Raw genomic sequence first — 21,525 nt, 5'->3', positions numbered from 1 at the left:
TACGTCTAAACCGATGGGGCTTTTGCAACCTTTTCCCATCCCTGTTCGCCCCTGGTCAATGATATCCATGGACTTTATTGTAGAACTACCCCCGGTACAGGGCTTTGAAACTCTTTGGGTAATTGTGGATTATTTCACCAAACTAGCCCGTTTTGTCCCCTGTCAGGGGTTACCTACTGCTGCGGCTCTTGCGGACCAGTTTTTGCATCAGGTTTTCCTTTTCTTTGGTCTTCCAGATATCATCGTGTCTGACTGGGGTGCACAATTCAGCTCTAGATTTTGGAGACATCTTAATAATTCTATGGGCATCGGTGACCACTTTTCTAGCGCTTACCATCCACAGACCGACAGTCAGACTGAGAGGCTCAATTCCACCTTAGAGCAATATTTGCGCTGTCTTATGATGCAATATCAAGAATCATGGTTTTCAGTTCTTGTCCATGCTGAGTTTGCATATAACAACTCGATCCATACATCCACTGGTACTACCCCTTTCTATGCATTGCATGGTCAACACCCGCGATCACTCCCATTGAATATTGTCATGGACACAGCCAGTCCGGCAGTACAAGGTTGTTTATGGCATATCACAACCGTACATAAGGAGGTACTCCTCCAGTTGAACGCGGCTAAAGACCACGCTACGCAATATGCTGACGATCACTGGGGTGCAATCCCTCAATATGTGCCTGGTAACAGTGTCTGGTTATCCATCTTTGTATTCCTGGTCGCAAGTGTCTCCTGCCTCATTTTGTGGGTCTGTTCACTGTTCGATCATTGGTGAATCCGGTGGCTGTGAAATTGGAGACCCCTTCATCCTGGAAGCGGCATCTAGTTTTTCATGTTTCCCTCCTTAAGCCTTGCCGACAGAAACCACATTTACTTCCTCGCCCCCAGCCACTCCTGGTCCAGGGTACTGAGGAATACGAAGTGCAGGCTATTTTGGATATGAAAACAGTCAGGGGTCAACAGTTGTTTTTGGTCGATTGGAAGGGGTATGGCCCAGAAGATTGGACGTGGGAACCTGCTTCGAATATTCATGCTCCTGATCTCATGACATGCTTTTTTTCCTCCCGTGAAGGGAGTGTCTCATTGGGGGAGGATACTGTCAGGAATCGTAGGGAATGGAGACATTTCGGTAAACATGCTACGCAAACACCTACCTCTATTCCTCTGTCTTCCCCGTGCTATCTATCTCCTGACGTTTTGGGAAAGCAAAGGCCAAGTACACGTACGTTCAGTCATTTAGAACATTGCTGCTCTTTTAGGAAGCGCTGGGGCTTACCTCCGTGTTTCTGGGGTGACGTGTCTTTGCACAGTGATCACTGTTACGGTCACGTGATGGGCATACACGTATTTAAGCCCTGCCTTTCAGCTTCACTTTGCTTCTGAATTTGTTTCTTTGGCTACGTATTTTGTTTGACTCTTGGAATTTATGACCCGGCTTGTTTTTTGGATTTCCCGCTTCTGGTTCCCCTGTCTGCCTTGGTTTCTGGTTTTGCTAGGACTCTTGCAATGTTTTACGGACTGTTTTTTGGATCACGGCTTCCTCTGTTTGGTTCTCGACCGTATCGTTAAAGACCCACGGAACTGTTTAAAGGACTTGCTTGCATATCGCTTCTACTGCTACATTGCTCTACAGATTTTTGACCTGGAATTCTTCACGGTGGGTTTTGGACTTGTAATTCCTCAGTTGTTTTCTTTTTGAACTAGACACGCTCAGTGTTATAGGCGTCCGCGTGCTGTCGGTTTTAGATGGACCTGAACTTCCTTGTGGGTTTGTTGTTTTAGGCATCCTTGTGCCGGCGGTGGGTAGGTGGATCATTGCTTCAAGTTCCCACTTCATTATTTCCATGGACATCATTGCTTCAAGCTCCTACATCATTTCTTCCAGGACAATCATTTATTCATGTAGTCTACAACAACTCACATGTGGTAAGACCGTTCTGTTATTTACATTCCAGTAGAATTCTGTTTCCTTGCTCTGGTCATTTATTCAATTAATTTCTGTTGGAATTTAGACACCATTTATCTATCTATTGGAATAGCCACATTTCTGCAGTTCAGGTTTTCATTCAGGTACTATATTCTTAAGTATCAGATATTTGCTAACTCTCTGTCTCCTACTGTTGCTAATTTGTTGTTCCTTTGCAGGCTGGCTGGTTCCGGTGGCGTCCACTCATCTTTTGGTCTATTGACCTTTCAGGGAGTGCATTTGATTCCTCTGATAGGCACATTGACAAAAAGAACTCGTCATCTACATGACGAGTTCGAATCTCAAGCCAGAGCTCTTCCAGTTGATCAAGAAAGGGCTCTGTTGTTACACATATCAGCTCCACAGACAAACTGGAAGTGCACAGCATGACACTTCCTATGTGTCAACAAGCAACAACATGACTAAATAGCTTAGAAAAATGTATGTCCAACTGTTGTAAATAGCGTCACGAGAACGCTGCGTACCTGTTCGTCCGGTTGGGTTCCTTGATGATGAGGCCAGGCTGTCAGATGATCCGGATAGACGTGATAGATGGCGCGGGGAACCAGCCCAACACCAGCCCAAATAGAACCGGATTGGAGGTGAGCCGGCTCCCAACGCCACGGGTTGGCTCACCCCTGATTGAGTGGCGTCAGGACAGTGCAAGCACTGGCAGGGGGAGCCTCTGAGCAGATAGTCCGGATCCTTAGTGGGATTCCGATGGAAGGCAGGTCCGGGGACTGGAAGCAGCACGGTCCCTCCAGGGACGATGACAAGGAAGCAACAAGAGCAGGCTGGTAAGGAGAGGAGCACGGAACAAGTGGGAAGGACTCAGAGCGTAAGGAGACCAGGAAGGACAGAGCGGGGACCAGAACCAAGGAGGGAGAGCGGAACCACTGGAGCAGGAAGGACTGAGGAAGACGGGGAAGGAGGAAGAAGGGGGTCCCCCAGACAGAACAAGGAAGGTGGTAGGCAGGGGTTCCCCAGGCAGAACAAGGAAGGTGGTAGGCAACAGGCAACGGGAATGCAATGCAAGGCAGCAAAGACACGATCCGAACAAACCGCGTTGAGATGCGGTTTGGAAAAGGATCAGGGCTCCTTAAATAAGCCCGCCAGCACCTGGGAGGCTTGCAACGCAAGCCGTACCGTCTCCCAGGCATCGGGCACCCCACAACGAGGCTTGAGCCGCATACCCTCCGGAATCGAGCATCCTGCGCACTGCGCATGCGCGAAGAGCAGAGAGCGGGCGCCCGCGCATGCGCAATGTAGTGCGCGTAGGAGACCCGGAAGCGCCCGGGACCCAGGACGCCCCCGGACCCCGAAGCCGAAAACGAGGATACAGCCTCCAGGACGGGGAGCGCCGTAGCGGGTAAGGAGACCCCAGGACGGGCGGCGTGACACTATGCCCCCTCCCAGAAAGGCCCGGGGCCCCAGGTTTCCAAGGAAAACGAAGAAAGTATTCACGAATAAGCCGGGGAGCGTGCACATTATAGTGCGGCTCCCAAGTGCGATCACAAGCGGGATAATCCTTCCAATCGATCAAGAATTGGAGCACACCCCGACGAATCCGTGAATCACAGATCTCCCGAACCTCAAACTCAGGAACCCCCCGTACCAGAACAGAGGAGGGCCGAGGACCAGAGCGTCGAAAGACATCTTTCACATAGGGCTTCAGAAGGGAGACATGGAAGACAGGGTGTATCCTCCAAGTGTGGGGCAGCACCAATCGAAAAGCCACTGAGGACAAACGCTTGGCAATCTTGAAAGGCCCATAGAACCTGGGTGCCAATTTAGTGGGTAGATTACGAATAGGTAGATTCTTGGAAGACAACCAAACCAGATCTCCCACCTGGAGATCGGGTTCCGTGGTTCGGCCCCTATCAGCCTGCTCCTTCATGCGCTCACGTGTCTCCGTAAGGGTTCTCCGGGCCAGGACATGTTGTTTCTGAATCTTGAAGACCAAGTGATCCGCAGACGGAACAGAGCTGGACACCACAGGTGAGAAAGGAACCAGCTTGGGATGTTGTCCAGCTGAGCATAGAAAAGGACTGACGCCGGTGGCAGCATGGGCTGCATTGTTGTATGAAACTTCCGCCAAGTCCAGGTACTGAAGCCAGTTTGACTGAGTGGCATTGGCATAGCAACGTAAGTATTGCTCCAGGGTTTGATTCGTCCTTTCGGTTTGACCGTTGGTGTGCGGGTGATAGCCTGAGCTCAAGGCTCTGTGGATACCTAGATGATTACACAACTGACGCCAGAAAGAAGAAAGGAACTGTGAACCACGATCAGAGATGATCTTCTCAGGGAGTCCATGTAACCGATAAATGTTGTGTAGAAATGCCAAAGCCATCTGGGAGGAAGTCGGGATCTTTACGAAGGGAATGAAATGAGCATATTTGGTGAAACAATCCACAACCACCATGACACAAGTGTAATCTGCAGAGGGCGGAAGCTCAACAATGAAGTCGGTGGCGATAGTATGCCAAGGGTAGGGAGGAGTTTCAGTAGGCTTAAGTAGTCCCAAAGGCTTTCTTCTGGGTGTCTTCGTCTGAGCACAGATAGGACAACTTTCCACATATGACTTTACATCATTGGCCCATCCAGGCCACCAGAATTGTCTGGAGATCAGCTCCTGGGTAGCCTTGATACCACAATGACCAGCTACTTGAGAATCGTGGAAACCATGGAGGATGTCCAAGCGAAGGGCAGTCGAAGGTATGTATAATCGGTTCAGGAAGAACAGAAAACCGTCGCGTTCGCAGATCTGGGGTTTCCTCAGCAGATCGACACGTTCCGGATCCCTCAACGTCTCTTGTATGATCTTCTGGAGATGCGGAGCTAAGGTTAGTAGAAAGTGTTTGGGCGATATCATAGGCGTGTCCAAACCGGCTCCCACTTCTTCCTTGTCCAAGGATCGAGATAAGGCATCAGCCTTCTGGTTCTGGGAGCTAGGGATGTATGTGATTTTGAAATCAAAGTGAGAGAAGAAGAAGGCCCATCGGGCTTGGCGAGCAGTGCGACACTGCAATGTTCGTAGGAACTGCAAGTTGCGATGGTCGGTACGTACTTCTACAGGGAAACGACCACCAAGTAAATGATGCCTCCATTCTTCAAACGCCGTCTTAATGGCCAAAAGTTCTTTTTCAATGACTGCATAGTTCAGCTCACTAGAGGTGAGTTTCCGAGAGTAATAGGCCACAGGGTGTTCATCGCCAGATGTAGGATGTTTTTGCAGTAGGACCGCTCCAACAGCGAAGTCGGAGGCATCTGCTTCGATGACATATGGCATCTCATCGTTAGGATGACGCAAAACAGGAGCTGTACTGAACGCTGTCCTTAAGCACTCAAAAGCTGTCGATGCTTCTTGATCCCAAAGGAAAGGTATCTTAACACTGGTCAGACGTGTCAACGGGGCCGTGACCTGTGAAAACAGCGGAATAAAGCGCCGATAAAAATTGGCGAACCCCAAAAACCGCTGAAGGGATTTCATATCATGTGGTTGTTTCCAGTTCTGAATAGCCTTCACTTTGCCCGAATCCATGTGTATACCTGCATTACTGATTACGTATCCCAGGAACTCCATGCTATTCCGGTGAAACGAGCATTTTTCGGCTTTGGCGTACAGGTGATTACGTGACAAACGTAAAAGTACTTCACGGACATGCGAGACATGTTCCTTCAGATCGGCTGAGAAGATCAGGATGTCGTCTAGGTAAACCCAGACCGAGATGCCAACCAAATCGCCAAACACGCTGTCCATAAACCGTTGGAAGACGGCTGGGGCATTACACAACCCGAAGGGCATTACCCTGTATTCGTAGTGCCCAAAGGGTGTTTTAAATGCCGTCTTCCACTCGTCGCCTTCTTTGATTCTAACCAGGTGGTAGGCTCCCCGGAGATCCAACTTAGTGAAGATATTGGCAGAACGTAGTGACTCCATGATGTTCCGAATCAAAGGTAATGGGTACCTGTCCTTGAGTGTTATGTCATTCAATTGACGGTAATCGATACAGGGCCGCAGGGTCCCCTCTTTCTTTTTGACAAAGAACAACGGGAAACCGGCGGAGGATTTGGAGGGTACGATGTAACCCTTCTTAGAACAATCATCCAGATACTCCCGGAGTACTTGTTTTTCAGACTGAGTCAGAGAGTATAACTTCCCATGAGGAATCACAGCACCAGGGATCAGGTCTATGGAACAGTCAAATGTCCGATGAGGAGGAAGAGGTATTTCACTGGGTTCCGAAAACACCGTACAAAGGTCGGCGTAATCATTCGGAATCTGGGACAGAGAACATAGGGCAGATGAGTCCTCTCCCGGGATTAGAGGGATCAAGGTTGTAGACTTCAAGGAGGTGTTGTGGCAGCAACCTTCACGGAGGCAAAAGGCAGAAACAAATCTCAAAGAACGGGACTCCCAATCGATCGTAGGATTGTGTCGCGAAAGCCAAGGCAGTCCCAAAACCACAGGATACGATGGTGACTTGATGACGTTGAGGGCAATCCTTTCCTCATGCCCCTTGACCTGTAACAGCATGCCTATGGTATGCAACCGAATGGGACCGGAAGCTAAGGGTGTACCATCGATGACCTCTACTGGTATAACCGTTCTTCTGGTAAATAAGGGCATACCAAGGTTGATGGCGAATGCCTCATCAATATAGTTTCCGGAGGCCCCGCAATCCAATAGACCATGGACATCAATCGTCTTATCAAGCCACTTCAAAGTGATCCCTAGAGTCATCAAGACGGCAGGCTGCATAGGGGGCAGTTGTAACCCAGGGCTGGAAAGGTCTGAAAGCAAGAAAGGACCTGTCGTAGCCTTTCCCTTAGACGACAGGTCTTCTAGTTTCCCCCTTTCTTGATAGGACGTAGAGGGCAGGTTCCCAGAAAATGTCGAGCGCCTCCGCAATATAAACACAGTCGTAGTCTTCTTCTGCGCTTCTTCTCCTCTTCTGACAATGGGCCCCTTACAGCTCCCAGTTGCATTGGTTCTTGGGTAGCATCCGAAGGTGCTGATATCCCAGTAGGAAGAGTCAGTGGTCTGGGGTTTCCCTTCTCAAACCGTCGTCTCTCTCCTTTTCTCTCGGTCAACCTCTGGTCTATCCTCAGAATTTGTTCGATAAGTTTCTGTAGATCATCTGGTTCTGGTATGTGCAACAATTCATCTTTGTATTCCTCTCTTAATCCCCGGCGAAACAAGGTCTTTTGTGTTACCTCTGGCCATAAGGAGTCAGTTGCCAATTGACGGAAACGGCTGATGTAAGAGATGATGTCGGTATTGGCTTGTTGTAGATCCATCAGTTGGTTCTGCGCTGTTGAGGCCAGATTGGGGGATTGAAACACATCCAAGAATGCTTTCTCGAAGGCTAAAAAATCATCCAGGATTGGGTTATTAGTAACGACCAAAGGAGTTGCCCAGGCAAGCGCGTTACCAGATAAGTTACCCAATATGTATCCGATCTTGGCCTTGTCATTGGTAAAGTGGGATGAACGGAAGAGAAAGTGTATGCGGCAATGATTACAGAATTCACCCACACGGCGGGGATCTCCATCGAACTTGATGGGAGCTGTGTGAGCCATGGGACCTTCAGGTTGTGGAATGGCACCAACGTTCTGTGTCACCATTTGGCGCAAGGCTACGTTTTCCTGACGGAGTGCCGCCATCTCGGCACGAAGCGCTTGAAGTTCGTTATGAAGACCCGGATCCTCTTCCATCGTAGAGTCCGAGGTGTCAGAAGACAGGCGTCTCAATCTGTTGTAAATAGCGTCACGAGAACGCTGCGTACCTGTTCGTCCGGTTGGGTTCCTTGATGATGAGGCCAGGCTGTCAGATGATCCGGATAGACGTGATAGATGGCGCGGGGAACCAGCCCAACACCAGCCCAAATAGAACCGGATTGGAGGTGAGCCGGCTCCCAACGCCACGGGTTGGCTCACCCCTGATTGAGTGGCGTCAGGACAGTGCAAGCACTGGCAGGGGGAGCCTCTGAGCAGATAGTCCGGATCCTTAGTGGGATTCCGATGGAAGGCAGGTCCGGGGACTGGAAGCAGCACGGTCCCTCCAGGGACGATGACAAGGAAGCAACAAGAGCAGGCTGGTAAGGAGAGGAGCACGGAACAAGTGGGAAGGACTCAGAGCGTAAGGAGACCAGGAAGGACAGAGCGGGGACCAGAACCAAGGAGGGAGAGCGGAACCACTGGAGCAGGAAGGACTGAGGAAGACGGGGAAGGAGGAAGAAGGGGGTCCCCCAGACAGAACAAGGAAGGTGGTAGGCAGGGGTTCCCCAGGCAGAACAAGGAAGGTGGTAGGCAACAGGCAACGGGAATGCAATGCAAGGCAGCAAAGACACGATCCGAACAAACCGCGTTGAGACGCGGTTTGGAAAAGGATCAGGGCTCCTTAAATAAGCCCGCCAGCACCTAGGAGGCTTGCAACGGAAGCCGTACCGTCTCCCAGGCATCGGGCACCCCACAACGAGGCTTGAGCCGCATACCCTCCGGAATCGAGCATCCTGCGCACTGCGCATGCGCGAAGAGCAGAGAGCGGGCGCCCGCGCATGCGCAATGTAGTGCGCGTAGGAGACCCGGAAGCGCCCGGGACCCAGGACGCCCCCGGACCCCGAAGCCGAAAACGAGGATACAGCCTCCAGGACGGGGAGCGCCGTAGCGGGTAAGGAGACCCCAGGACGGGCGGCGTGACACCAACACAGCCGGATGGAAGAAAATATTGACTTTGTGTCTAAACTGCAGAGTAATTCTAAAATGTAACTTTAACGTAGAACAAGGTTTAGTCAATGGAGCAATTGTTAAAGTTGTTGGCTTCCAAACATATCCACATGACAACAACATTCAGTTTGTCAAAATCCACTTTGACAAAATTGCAGAAGTTAAAAAAATTGTCTGGACAATAGCACAGTTCCTTCTTTTCAAAGACAAGTACGTATGCAGAGAGCAATTTTCTCTATCTCTTGCATATGCTGTCACTATTCACAATCACAAGATCTTACCCATTGATTGACATTGGCAGCACAGTCTTTAAAGAAGGCATGAGTTACGCAGCACTTTCACGTCTGCGTACACTCAATGGTCAATTCCTAGTTAACTTTGATGCAAACAAAGTCAATGCTGGGATTCCTTGCATCCTGGAATACAACAGGCTACGGGCACTATACACCCCCATCTAGATATGTACCCTGTACCTTTTTAAAGGACAAGTAATACAAACAGAAGCTATAGCAGATCTCCCAACAATACAGCTAAAAAAAAAACAACAGCTAACTCCTTCTGCATTAAACAATACAACCACAAAACTGTCTATTACAAAGTCAACTGTGCATCCTTCAGAAAAGAAAGACACAAATGTCTCTACTCCAGAAAAGATCTGCATGCCCATCAACTCGAGGAAAATTGTTATGCTAATGTGACAATGAACCTTCTCTTTCAATTGCCACCAATTGTTCACATCATTTAGTTAAACGGCTTGGACCATTTGTGTTTGCAAATGCTCGTCCTTCACAGAAATGACACAAGTAATCCTGACAACACTTACAGTGTCTCAGGTATAATGCAAGAATTGGACTACTGTGCAGGAATGGTAAAATTTACCATAAACACACAGGAAGATCCACAAGAATTCCTAATGTACTTACTACAAGTACTGGAAACCAAAAACATCCCTATAAATGAAATATTCCAGATTTCATAATGTGGAAACATACATGCACTCCCTGCAACCATGTTTTATGGGACCACATCCCTAATAAACTATTGTATATGTATCCATACTAAATTCTGAATCCAGTCCATTTCACCAGCTTCTGCAGAATCCAAATTATGGCCCTTTTAGCAATTCAGACAGTCGTTCCACCATTCAAATAAACACACATAGCCGACATGTCATACAAATGCTTCTAAGGTACAATGCAGATGGATCCAAAAATAACTGTAAACTTACAGGCTTCACACACGGCTAAGTACTCTTGGAAAGAAAACCTTCACAACACTAAGTAAATATACCACAAATGCCACAACCACTTCAGGGCACTACACTGCATTTGTAAAAAAAAAGAAGTGGTTGGTTTGAATGTAATGATACCTCCATTGCTCCAAAACATAGGTTACCAACAAATTTAACAAATGCATACTTAATATTCCTTCAACTCAAATTTAGTCGCTAAACTACAGCACAATTCACAGTTAGAATTTGCCAGCAGGTATCTAACTACATCCATAGTACTACAATAAAACTTTTGAAAGTCAATCTAGTTAGAATACGCGAACAGGTATCTAACTCCTTGAAAAACACCCTTAATTCCAAAACACTTCAAATACGCCATCTCAAGTCCTTTACAACAAAACATCTTCTAACCTCTGATGTAGTTAGAATACGCCAACAGGTATCTAACTACTTCAAGCATTCTCTTAATCACATCGTACTTCAAACAAACATACTATCACCCGTAAACTCACATAACTGTAATCATTTTTCTATCCAGCACAGATTTCTTTCCCAATGATTATTTAATGTCAAAACAACAGCAGTGTGTCATACACAAATGTTGTACCAAACAAAGTACTTAGAATGTATTGCTTGTGAAGGTCTAAGAAAAGTATATGTAAAATTGTATACAACTACAGCTTTTAAAACATCCTGCTTAACCAATTGTACTGTTTTTTCCACAGAAAATAAACCAGAGATTCCAACTTCATAACGCCACAAAACTAAGTAACCACAGCAAATATAATCATATACATATTCTATGAGCACTGTCCTCAATTGTACTACAATCATAAGTACCATATACAGTTCAATTGCATAATTACTCCATATTACAAACACATTGAACTCCCACTACATTACCTGCAATTACTATACACATATTGCTACTATGGTGATTCTGGCCATACTCCTACTACCTTACCTATAATTACAATACATATATTACTACTGTGCTGGTTGTGACCAGTGCACATATTCTTGGGGCCCTGGACTGGAGCCATGCCCCCCAGAATCTGGCCACTGGCCTCAACCACCACAATACAATTAACTATATAACAAGTACGTACTATACACTGGCAACTAATAAAACTCGCCCTGACCCCCTGCATTCAAAATAATGTCTGCAGATAACGAAATTGACCACATACTCTGCAGCATTTCCAAACCCTCTTTCACCTATAAAATCAGCTCAACATGCCTTCATTCCACTTCCTTACCATTTCTACGCCCTGTTCCAGCTATCAAATAACCCTCAATGGGGGTCATTCCGAGGTAGGCAGTAAGGGGTTAACAGCTCGGTAAAGGTGCTGGAGCCGTCAACCCCTTACCGCCTTATTACGAGTTCTGCTGGTAAAAGCAGGCGTCCTTAGCGGGTCCGTGAGCAGACCAGGGTGCTAACAACGCCGTTGTTAGCACCCTCCCCATTCCCATTGAGCCCTATGGGGGCTCGAATGGGAATGGGGATGGGTTCCTTGAATGAGGAATTACCGGGCCCTCCAAGGTCGGAATGGCCCGGTAATTCCTCATTCAAGCAACCGGGACCCGTTAAGGGGGTAGCCATGCCGCTAATAGCGGCATGGTTACCACCTACCTCGTAATGACCCCCAATGTCTTTTCCAAGCCGTCCGTCCACGGCGCTGTCCACAAACTACTGCAGTGTCTGTGGACAGCTATGACACCTGCTTGACCTTTTAAAACCTAGAAGAAATGCCCAATATCATCTTTTCTCCACTCCCCAACCCTTCCCAACCCCTCTTTCCACCACCAAATAAACCAAAATGTGTTTTCCAGACTTTTCCCCCTGCGCGCTGCCCACGGACCCCAGCGGCTGTCTGCGGATCCAACATGGCGGGCGTTTCCAAAAATATGACGCACCTCACGCTCTTCGCCATCCAATCAGTGGGCGTGTCTGATGTCCACGGACATTGTGTCGCCTTCTGGACCAATCGGAGGCCCATCCGTGGACTGAACAGGGAAGTGAGTCCGCGGACCGAACCCAGATATCACACATTTTCTCTACCTACTTTTTGGTAATTATAAAACAAACTACAAAAGCATGCTTTTGGGACCAAGCTGCAACTCCTGCCGCAAATTTGGTGAAAATCCGTTCAGAGGTATGGGCTGTAGACGTGAGCAAACCCTTTTGCATTGTGGCTATGGGAAAAACCACACATTTTGGGACCTCCCCCTATAACTATGCCCCCCTGCATGAAATCTCACCAAACAGCATAGAATAAATCTGATGGGATCACATACTTTCTTTGCAAAATTTCATGAGAATTCGTCCAGGGGGGATGAAGTTAGAAGGCACCACAAATGTGCACTTCCTATAGGTTGAGCAACTTATACATAACTACAGGGCCGATACAATAGGCCCTGTAATACAGTATATATATGTATTTCGAAAAAGATAATTACACAATTTATTGAACTTGTGTGCCAATAGGTAATGGGATGAAAGGATTGGAGTTTTTCTGTAATATTGGTATAGATATTTTATTGACAATTTTTCGATTTTGTTAGAATTTAGACATGCATTTAAATGTTACACTTTGTCCATGAACAAATCCCTACTTTTGGGATACACAAAATGTTCACTGCAATGTTCTACAAACTTTAATAGCAGTATCTGAAAATTGGTTATTTTACAAAGTTTGATGATTACAATGGGCCTCAGTATAAGCTTGCAGGTCCGGAAACAAGGGTGCCAGTAAGCTCACTAGCACCTTTGTTTCTGGATTGGCAAACTATGTGTCTGCCTGCCGTGGTCGCAGTGCCTGACAGGACGAACCCTACTGGGCGCTGTGGCCATCGTAGGCAGATGTTTCATGGAAGCACCGGCACTGTTGCTAACGGTGCTGGTGCTTCAGTGTCCCCACTCCCATATATGGGAATGTGGACTTACAGTTTGCCGGTGCCTGACTTCCCGGGCCGACGGACTCGTAATGAGCTGGTGGCAAAGAGAAGTCAGACGGCAGTAAAATATTATGGGTGTGGCGGCAACCCGCCAGTAGCACCAGCAGGATTACCACAGGAACTCTAATGAGGCCCAATGTCTGTCATTACGTAAACCGTGCTGATTGAAGTCCCGACCGTTACCTCAGAGTAAACGACAGACACCTCAAATATCCAAATGGTCAGCTCTACCGTCATGCACGTAAACCGATTTATAGTGTACTAAATTGTCTTTTTTGTATTACTGATATATCTCTTCTATTGACAATTGTTATGAATATATACATTGAATAAAGAAACAATCGCCATCATCGACAACTATTCTGGAATCAACATCAAGCTTACTTCCCTTTCAAGTATTTTTTTTTGTATTCTACATTTATATGCAACTATACTATAGATGTATAAGGTCAAGTTCAACTTATAAAACAATTGATAATTGTTACTGATTATATTTCTTATTGATAATAATTAGAATGTAGGCTCTTATCACATTATCTATACTCTTTTGAATGTACTTTATTTTGCTATACTTCTCTTCCTACATTATAATTGTGGGGATAGCTCAGGGGCAACGTGTTTGTCTTGGAACCAAGACAATGCAGCACAACACAGGTTTGAATCCCAAACCCACACTTAGAAACCAATCTTTGGTATTAAGTGCTTGTAAAAGGACAATTATAATTGTAAAATAAAAAATGTATATACAGGGACATGCAGGCACTTCTGGCAACATACTCTACTTCTATTGTAACCAGTCAGGCGGATGAGGTACAACAGGTGTTACTTTATTGAATGATATTAATGATTGATGATTAATAATATGTTGTTGCCAAGTAATAGCATAAATGATAATTTCTTGAGAATTAATAATAATTTAGGAAAATCGGAATGCATGCACTCATCAATCCACTTGTGTCATTCATCTTCCTACATGCAACATTGAGAGTAATCCATCCCAAAAACTATGAGGGTTGAGGAATTACATGGAATCTTGTGTTCTCAAAATGGTCTATGTATGTATTCATGTACTGTTGCTGGATAACTAAAGTGCCATTAATGAAAATCAACATTACAATACAGCATGTTTTTTGTCTCTATAATTTACTTTCTTAATGTTTGCAGGATGACAGAAGTATAGTGCTAACTCTAATGCCAATTCCCTGTGACATCATTGAAGTTCAACAGGTACATTTCAAAATCAATTATTGTTAAAATGTTATATTAACTTACAATGTAGCTTTTTAAAGACTACAGTTGTTATTAAAAATCTCTTCAAGTTATTTACCTTTTCTGTGTTCTATGGATATGCAATGGTGGACAGTTAACAATCAGACCACTTTATTTATGAAGATGTCATCTTTATGATCAAAGAAGTTCATGTTAAATGGTCTAACTAATATACCATTTTTATGTTATGTTATGTTATGTTATGTTAAAGGTTCTTATACTGTGCACTGTTGCCACCTGTGTGGTCTCTTGGTGCTCTGTCAGATCTGTAATGCAAGGAGGGAGGAGGGTTTAGTAGGATTGAGTGGGAAAAAGAGCAAGAGAGCTGTGATGTGCTGTTTGTAGCTTCCATCTGGATACACCATTTATTGAGCATAGGTGTGATTTTCAGTGGTGGCCGCCATGTGGTGTTGGGCGAGATTATTTGTGGTGTGTTTCATTGTTGAGGTGTTGTGAAGTATGTGCTGTTTATGGTGCTGTAGGGGTATGGTTGTGTTTAGTTATGGGTTTGAGAGGTGTATGCAGAAGTGTGAGTTTTTAGTAAGGTTTGTTAGTGGCAGTACATTTCCTACCCCATTGTTCTCACTAAATGTGATTCATATCCCTTACACTGTCAATCCTTCTAGAGTGTAGCATTTGCCGCCCCTACAAGTTCCTCCAGGGGTAGAGTGTTCCCTGTGCCCTGTTGTCAGCCTGTGGGCTGCCTGATTTCTGCGTCTAGCCCTAATCTTTTATGTGTGACCTATTCCGCACCCTTGGTGGTCTGATTAAGTGCGACACTTCTCCCTTCCATGTTTACACGATTGGCCCTCTATCAGGATGCGTACACTTCAGCTCTTAAAAAGACACCTTCCCATACAGACGCCTCTCTTCTTCTCTGCCCTCCACTGCGGTCCGGGTTATTTTGCACTCCTTTATCAGTTGTGTGTTAGTTGTCATGGTCCAAGGATGCGGTTCAGCTGTTTTCATCCTGTTCAGAGGTAAAGATGTTTTCCAGGTTTTCAGATATTTCCTGAATTTTAGATAGTCCTTCATAGTTCATATTTCTCTGGGGAGAGAGTTCCAAGGTCTTACGGCTAAGCAAGAGAATGCTGATCCAGCAAGTTTTTTCCTTGTGTATTGTTTAGGTTCTAAGCAGGTGTTGTCTCTGGATCTGAGTGTTCTAGTTGGCTGGTAGACTGTAATTTTGTTTTGTATGAATTCTGCTGCTTATCTGTGGATTGCTCTGTGTATTATGCACATTTTTTTGAAGGTGATTCATTTTTCGACCGGCAGCCAATGTAGCATCCTTCACGCTGAAGTGATGTGATCCCTTCGTGAGCGTTTGAGAAGAAGTCTGGCAGCTACATTCTGTGTTTGGTGCAGTTTCCTCAGTAAGTAGTCCAGCATTCTGAGGTATATGCTGTTGGCTTAGTCTATCCTGGACATGATGAGTGAGATGATTGCCAGTGTTAAACTTCACAATTCAGAACTGTGACATGTATCCCAAATAAACATATGTAATTCTGTCATTTTCTAAATATTTTTTTGGAAGCCTTTTAAGAAAGTACAAAATAAAAGCAGCAGTGTGTCACTTTTTCATAAAACAAAACAAAAGCAGGAAAACATGATTTGTACACCATTTGTAATTGCCGCTCAGTGTGTGCCAGTTTAATATATTAACAGTACATGTATACTTTCTAACAGAGCCTAGTCCAATCTTCAGCTGCTTGTGCAGTCCTAATTTTTTCTCTACATTCCGTGACTTGTACTCCAACATTAATAATGGTAAAGTGGAACTACAAGTCCCATAATGCAAACAAAAACTCTATGACTACATAAACACCTACAGATTATAATGCATCATGTTGGCAAGTAATCATATGCTCTTAACACATTACATTTATACACACCAACTGCCATTTAAAGTGTACTACACATCTTTTCCATCAACTTTTCTTTGCTTTTACTAATGGTTACAGAGCTTCTGCAAATGCACACACACATTTCTTACATTTCAAGAAAATGCTCCTAAAAGCAACCATTTTTAACCATCCACCAATTTTATTAACTTTTTCTCCAACACTCCTCCTTCCATTACAAATGTAACCCTTCCTTCCTAACAGTACTTCACCATTACCACATATGCCCACTAACTTTCTTTTACAATTAAAGGAAAGAAGCATATCACTGCAATCAAGAACAGAAAAATGAATACCCTTTGCATCCGACAACGTAAGTACATTAATGGACCAGGTATATGTATGTTATTATAGCAACACAGTTCCACTATATACATTACCCCAGACTACGTTTTTCAAGCCAGCATTTCTTTCACTCTAGCCCATTATATTCCACCATGCATACTCCTTCTATTCCCATCTACACACCACCATTGCAACACCCACTCTGTTCCTCAAAACAGCACAATCACCATACAGATTCCATCGCACTACCACTGCCAAAACACCATCACACCTCTGTACACTTGTATTCCCACAGCCTTTTTAACCACACCTAATATACCACCTCATAATCAAACAGTACTCTATCCATCTTTATAACTTGTCCAACCCCACCTAATATACCACCTCAAAATCAAACAATACTCTATTCATCTCTACAATCACACCAAAACACCCATGCACCATACATACATATACATTGCACAACTTCCCAATACAACCTTTCTTTTTCCCAACAGACACAACAAAATGCCTACCAAACAGCAACTCTGTTAAAAAGAAAGAAAAACTAGAGCATATAAGAAGAGTACACAACATAGTCATCCACCTCTAAAACAATGTATAGAAAACCTTAAAACAAAAAAGTTAGTAATCTCACTCAACAAAACTAAAACAACCACGACTACAGAATGCAAGGCCCCTCTTGCAAAAACAAAAAGTAAAACATTATGTACAAAGAAAAGCGCAACCACTAACAAACCCAATACTCTATATACCAGTGTTAACATAGTCACTGTAAAGCAATCCAAAAGAATGATGTTACAAAAGAATTTCCACCGTAGAGTTCTTCACAAACTTATAAAAACATTTGAAAAGTCACGATCTTCCCTTAAAAACTATTACAGGATCCTGCAAGCTCTAATCAACAGTGCTTTTCTACTAAAGAGAACATTGATAATATTAATTTTAAACAGAATAAAACCACTAAATAAATGAATCAATAAATTACAACAAGTACCTCTAAATATGTGCAGTGTCGATATAGAGACCTTTTCAAACTTCTGTGTTGGTGAATGGATGCACACAAGCAGCACAGAACCATACTTCAATGAAGAACCTTATAAACAAGAACAAGAAAAACCAACTGCCATAGACAATAGTGATCGGGTGTATGAAATGGTGGATCAATCCATTATGGCAAAGGAAACCCTTATAGAAAAAATTCCCAACAAACTTTGAACCAACTGCTCCTTTCACCCAAACAAACCGTCCAGTGTACAAATGGACATGCAGCTCAATGTGGAATGTACGCCAACAATCCTTTAAATCGTTATGGCAATTCCTCAATCACTATGTAAAATTAAAAGACAAAAGCAAAATGAAAACTGTACAAACCATAGACTCCTGTCCAGTGTGCAGCCACACTGGTCTGCGAGGACATTCATTAGCCTGCACTGTAGGAACTGCGTGCAAATCCACTTTCCACCACATCAAAATGTTAGCGACGCACCATTCCACTATACAGAATATTGTGCATCGACCATACTATGCAAAAAGTCCTGCTCTAGAACTGCAAAATTCAAATAACATTCTCCTACATGGAACAGCCAAATAACTCCTTCAAGAATTAGAGCACAGCCAACGCAAATACTTTGGAACTGATGTTGACTTACAGAATTCTGTACAATCAGAAAACATTACCGAAAACCTGATAAACACCAACATCCTAATAAACACATACAAAAATTGAAATAGCTAAGTTTCAAAACACATCTGCTGAAATACCAGACCAAGTATTTGTCTGTTACCACAGAACGTTTTATAAAAAGAGCACAAAAATAGTAGCTGTACCTTACAAATTAGAAGACAATGAAGAATCCCAATGGTCCAATTAGCTTTATACCTTAACAGCAGAAGGTAAATACAAAATAACTAACCCCTCGAGGGTGTGCACGTACTCCAACACAAAGCTTGACAATAACCAAATGCCATCACGTGCTATCACTAACAACTTAGACATATTCCCCCTTCCAAAAGCTTAACTTGTACGAGAGCATTATAATATAAACAGTGCACCCATGCCAAGCTATAATACACATTCAACCAAAAACAGCAAAATTACCTCCATCCGAGCTACTAAAGGGTATCTGTGGCAAAGTAGTATATTTACCATTGGACCTAAAAGAATATTTTCAAACTCTAGGACTACAACAGCCAATAGATCAATCTTTTATTATACTAGTTAATGGTGTGCCAACAAAAGACAAAAAGATTTGGCAACCACTAAGTTGACTTAAACAAAGTTAGACAAGCCCTACAATATCTAAAAGAAAACAATGAATACTACAAAGATATAAACCTCGAGAAAAACTTAAAAAGAAACCACCCACATTATTCAAGAGTCACCAGAAACTGGCCAATTTTAACATATAGATCCTGTTACAGCAGCCAACATTTTAGAACAGTATACCATTCACCCACTGCACTCCAAAGACACAATTGACAATGCATTAGAAACATATCAAATGCATCAAGCCAAAGGATCCCCAATGAGCATATGGGAAAAAAGTGTAGAAGCATGTTGTTTTCCTCTACTCTTTCCTACAGCAAAAGGAGGAAGATATGATGAAAGGTCGACACAAATTAGTGCATCAGAATATCGCTCTTTACGAATGTATTCTGAAGACCCCAGATTCAGGCAAAATGTTGAATACATTTTCCAACTCCTCTTCAAAAGTGAACTAGCAACTCTACCTTATGGAGTTGAACGCAAATTAAAAACAGGCTCCAACTTTTTAAAAATATCCGCTACCCAACTACTTAAAAAAATAAATGACAAAGATGATGTTTTCCAGACAAGTATCACAAATCTATTGGCAAACATGCGTGGTACAAAAGAATACTGGTTCCAACATCACGCTGATGTATGTTGTATGCTAAGGAACCTATCCCCACCCACATGGTTTGTTACCTTAAGTTGTGCAGAGTACGCCTGGGATGACTTGCACGACTTCTTACGCACTGCAAACCAAAATAAAGACGGAATAGACATAAAACACCAGGAGAACTCTGTTATCTTCACCCTGTAAATGTATCAATGTACCTTCACCATCACTTGATAGCCATGCTGCATTTTATCTGCAATAAAACAACCCCCCAATCGGAGAAGTGCAACACTCCTTTTGGAGAAAAGAATATCAATCCAGAAGAGCGGCACACATCCACATGATTTTGTGGATAAAAGATGCTTCAAAATGTGGCCATGATTCTGACGCAACTGTTTTATAATTTATTGAAAAATACATTACCTGCGACAACCCTTCAGAAACCACACAAAGTGGCCTATATCCACAAGTCTTACGCTTCCAAAAACATAAATGTGGCCAATACTGCTGACATAGATATAAAAGCAAAGGGAAATACTTTACCAAATTTCGCTTTGGCTTCCGTAGATCAGTGGGCAAAAAAGGACAAGTAAATAGCTTGATGTCTTCGGTTAGACACAGCATAAAAGGCAAATCCCCTAAAAACACATACAACATTAGAAGGGACAAAGCCCCCAAGTACATCAATGATTACAATGCAATAATTGCCCTCTTACGGAATGCAAATATAGACATAGAATACAATGCAGATAATTCCACTGCAGTTGCAAGATATGTCACAGCCTACCTCACCAAAGCTGGGAGAACAGAGCTAAAGGACCTCTGAGATGACATATCATCTGACAAAACACTATCACAGAAATTGTACAGATTCGGTATAAAAATGCTCTCCCATAGAGAATGCGGGTTCTACGAAGCTGCAAACCGTTTAACAGGTACAGCCTTATATGGCAAATCTGAGCACATTGTTTGGCTGGAACTTGGACCAATGTCATCCTGGAAAAGAATACTAAAATCCTACCAAGAGATAGATAATATAGCCACAAATTATCCCAACAGACAGGACATTTAAAAAAACAATGTTCTCAGCACATACTACCCAAACAGAGGTACTACTTTGGAAAACATGTGTCTCTACAACATTGCCCAAAACTACACCTACAAAAATAATGTCACACCAAATGAGACAACTGGCAAATATTCAGTTTCAACTTGTGAAGGAAGCCTAGTGAAGCTAACTAAACCCAGACTAATTTATCATGTAAAATTATCATTTAAAACTCCACAACATAGATAACTATATTACATGGCCATACTCCGACCCTTTAAACCGTGGAGAAAAAAAAAGAATTATTAGGTGACTATGACTCATTTTAAGCTGCATTTAAAGCAAATGAAAGCAGTATAACAAATGACAATTTCAAATAATACAAAGAAATGTTGGACAATGAACGCCAACAAGAGGAAGAAATGGAAGCTCAGCTACACCAAGGCACTCCTGAGGGCAGACAACCTTACCTTACAGGAATCCAAGAACCACTTGGAGAACCACTCATTCTAAATGAAGCAGAAATGGCCATGGCTGAGGTAGAAAATACCATGTATCAATATAAAGAATCTGAGGAAAACTTGTCAGTTCTGGAATCTCAGCTAAATGATAAATAACTCACCATTTATCTGGAAGTCACTCAAGAAATTGAGCATGGTTTTAAACATGAAAGTAAAAGCTGTACATGTAAACATTATAAACCTCTGCTCCTGTATGTAAGAGGTCAAGCAGGTTCTGGCAAAATATTCCTAATTAAAATAATCAGCACATTTCTACAAAACTTAACAAACAACAACCTTTTGGCTGAAGCAACAGCTGCAAAGGTTTAGCTACCTACAACATAGCTGATGTCACTTTACACTGACTACTACGCCTCCCCGTAGAACACCAAAACAAATTAGAACTCTACAAATTGTCAGCAGAGGCTTCAACTGAGGTACACAGAATTCTAAAACAAATGAAAGTGCTCTTGGAAGATGAAGTAAGCATGGTGTCCAACCTCATGTTGGCTTTAATTCATCTTAGAATGCAAGAAGTCCTAAAAACCAACTGTGAGTAACTGTTTGGAGGAAAACCTGTTGTTCTTTTCGGAGACCTCCTACACTTGACGCCAGTGAAAGGGCAACCTATTTTCAAAACATTAGGACACAAAGAATGCCATAATGCCCTCGGCAGCATTGGAAATACAAATCTCTGGCAACATTTTTACTACAAATAACTAACTCAAAACATGCGCCATTCTGCAGACCTCACATATGTTAACA

The 21,525-nt window shown here is 43.6% G+C and overlaps 1 long non-coding RNA gene across 1 annotated transcript in view; it reads right to left on the bottom strand.

Annotated features, from left to right (window-relative positions):
• The window catches only part of LOC138498597 (uncharacterized), a 135,016-nt gene that overhangs the window by 13,717 nt on the left and 99,774 nt on the right, over window positions 1–21,525 (bottom strand). The gene's annotated exons all lie outside the window — the stretch shown is intronic.

Source organism: Ambystoma mexicanum, chromosome 5q (genome assembly GCF_040938575.1).
Source record: "Ambystoma mexicanum isolate Mex_15411 chromosome 5q, UKY_AmexF1_1, whole genome shotgun sequence".
Classification (NCBI taxonomy): domain Eukaryota; kingdom Metazoa; phylum Chordata; class Amphibia; order Caudata; family Ambystomatidae; genus Ambystoma; species Ambystoma mexicanum.
The sequence above is the reverse complement of the archived record's forward strand: the minus strand, read 5'-3'. Positions and strand labels throughout refer to the sequence as shown.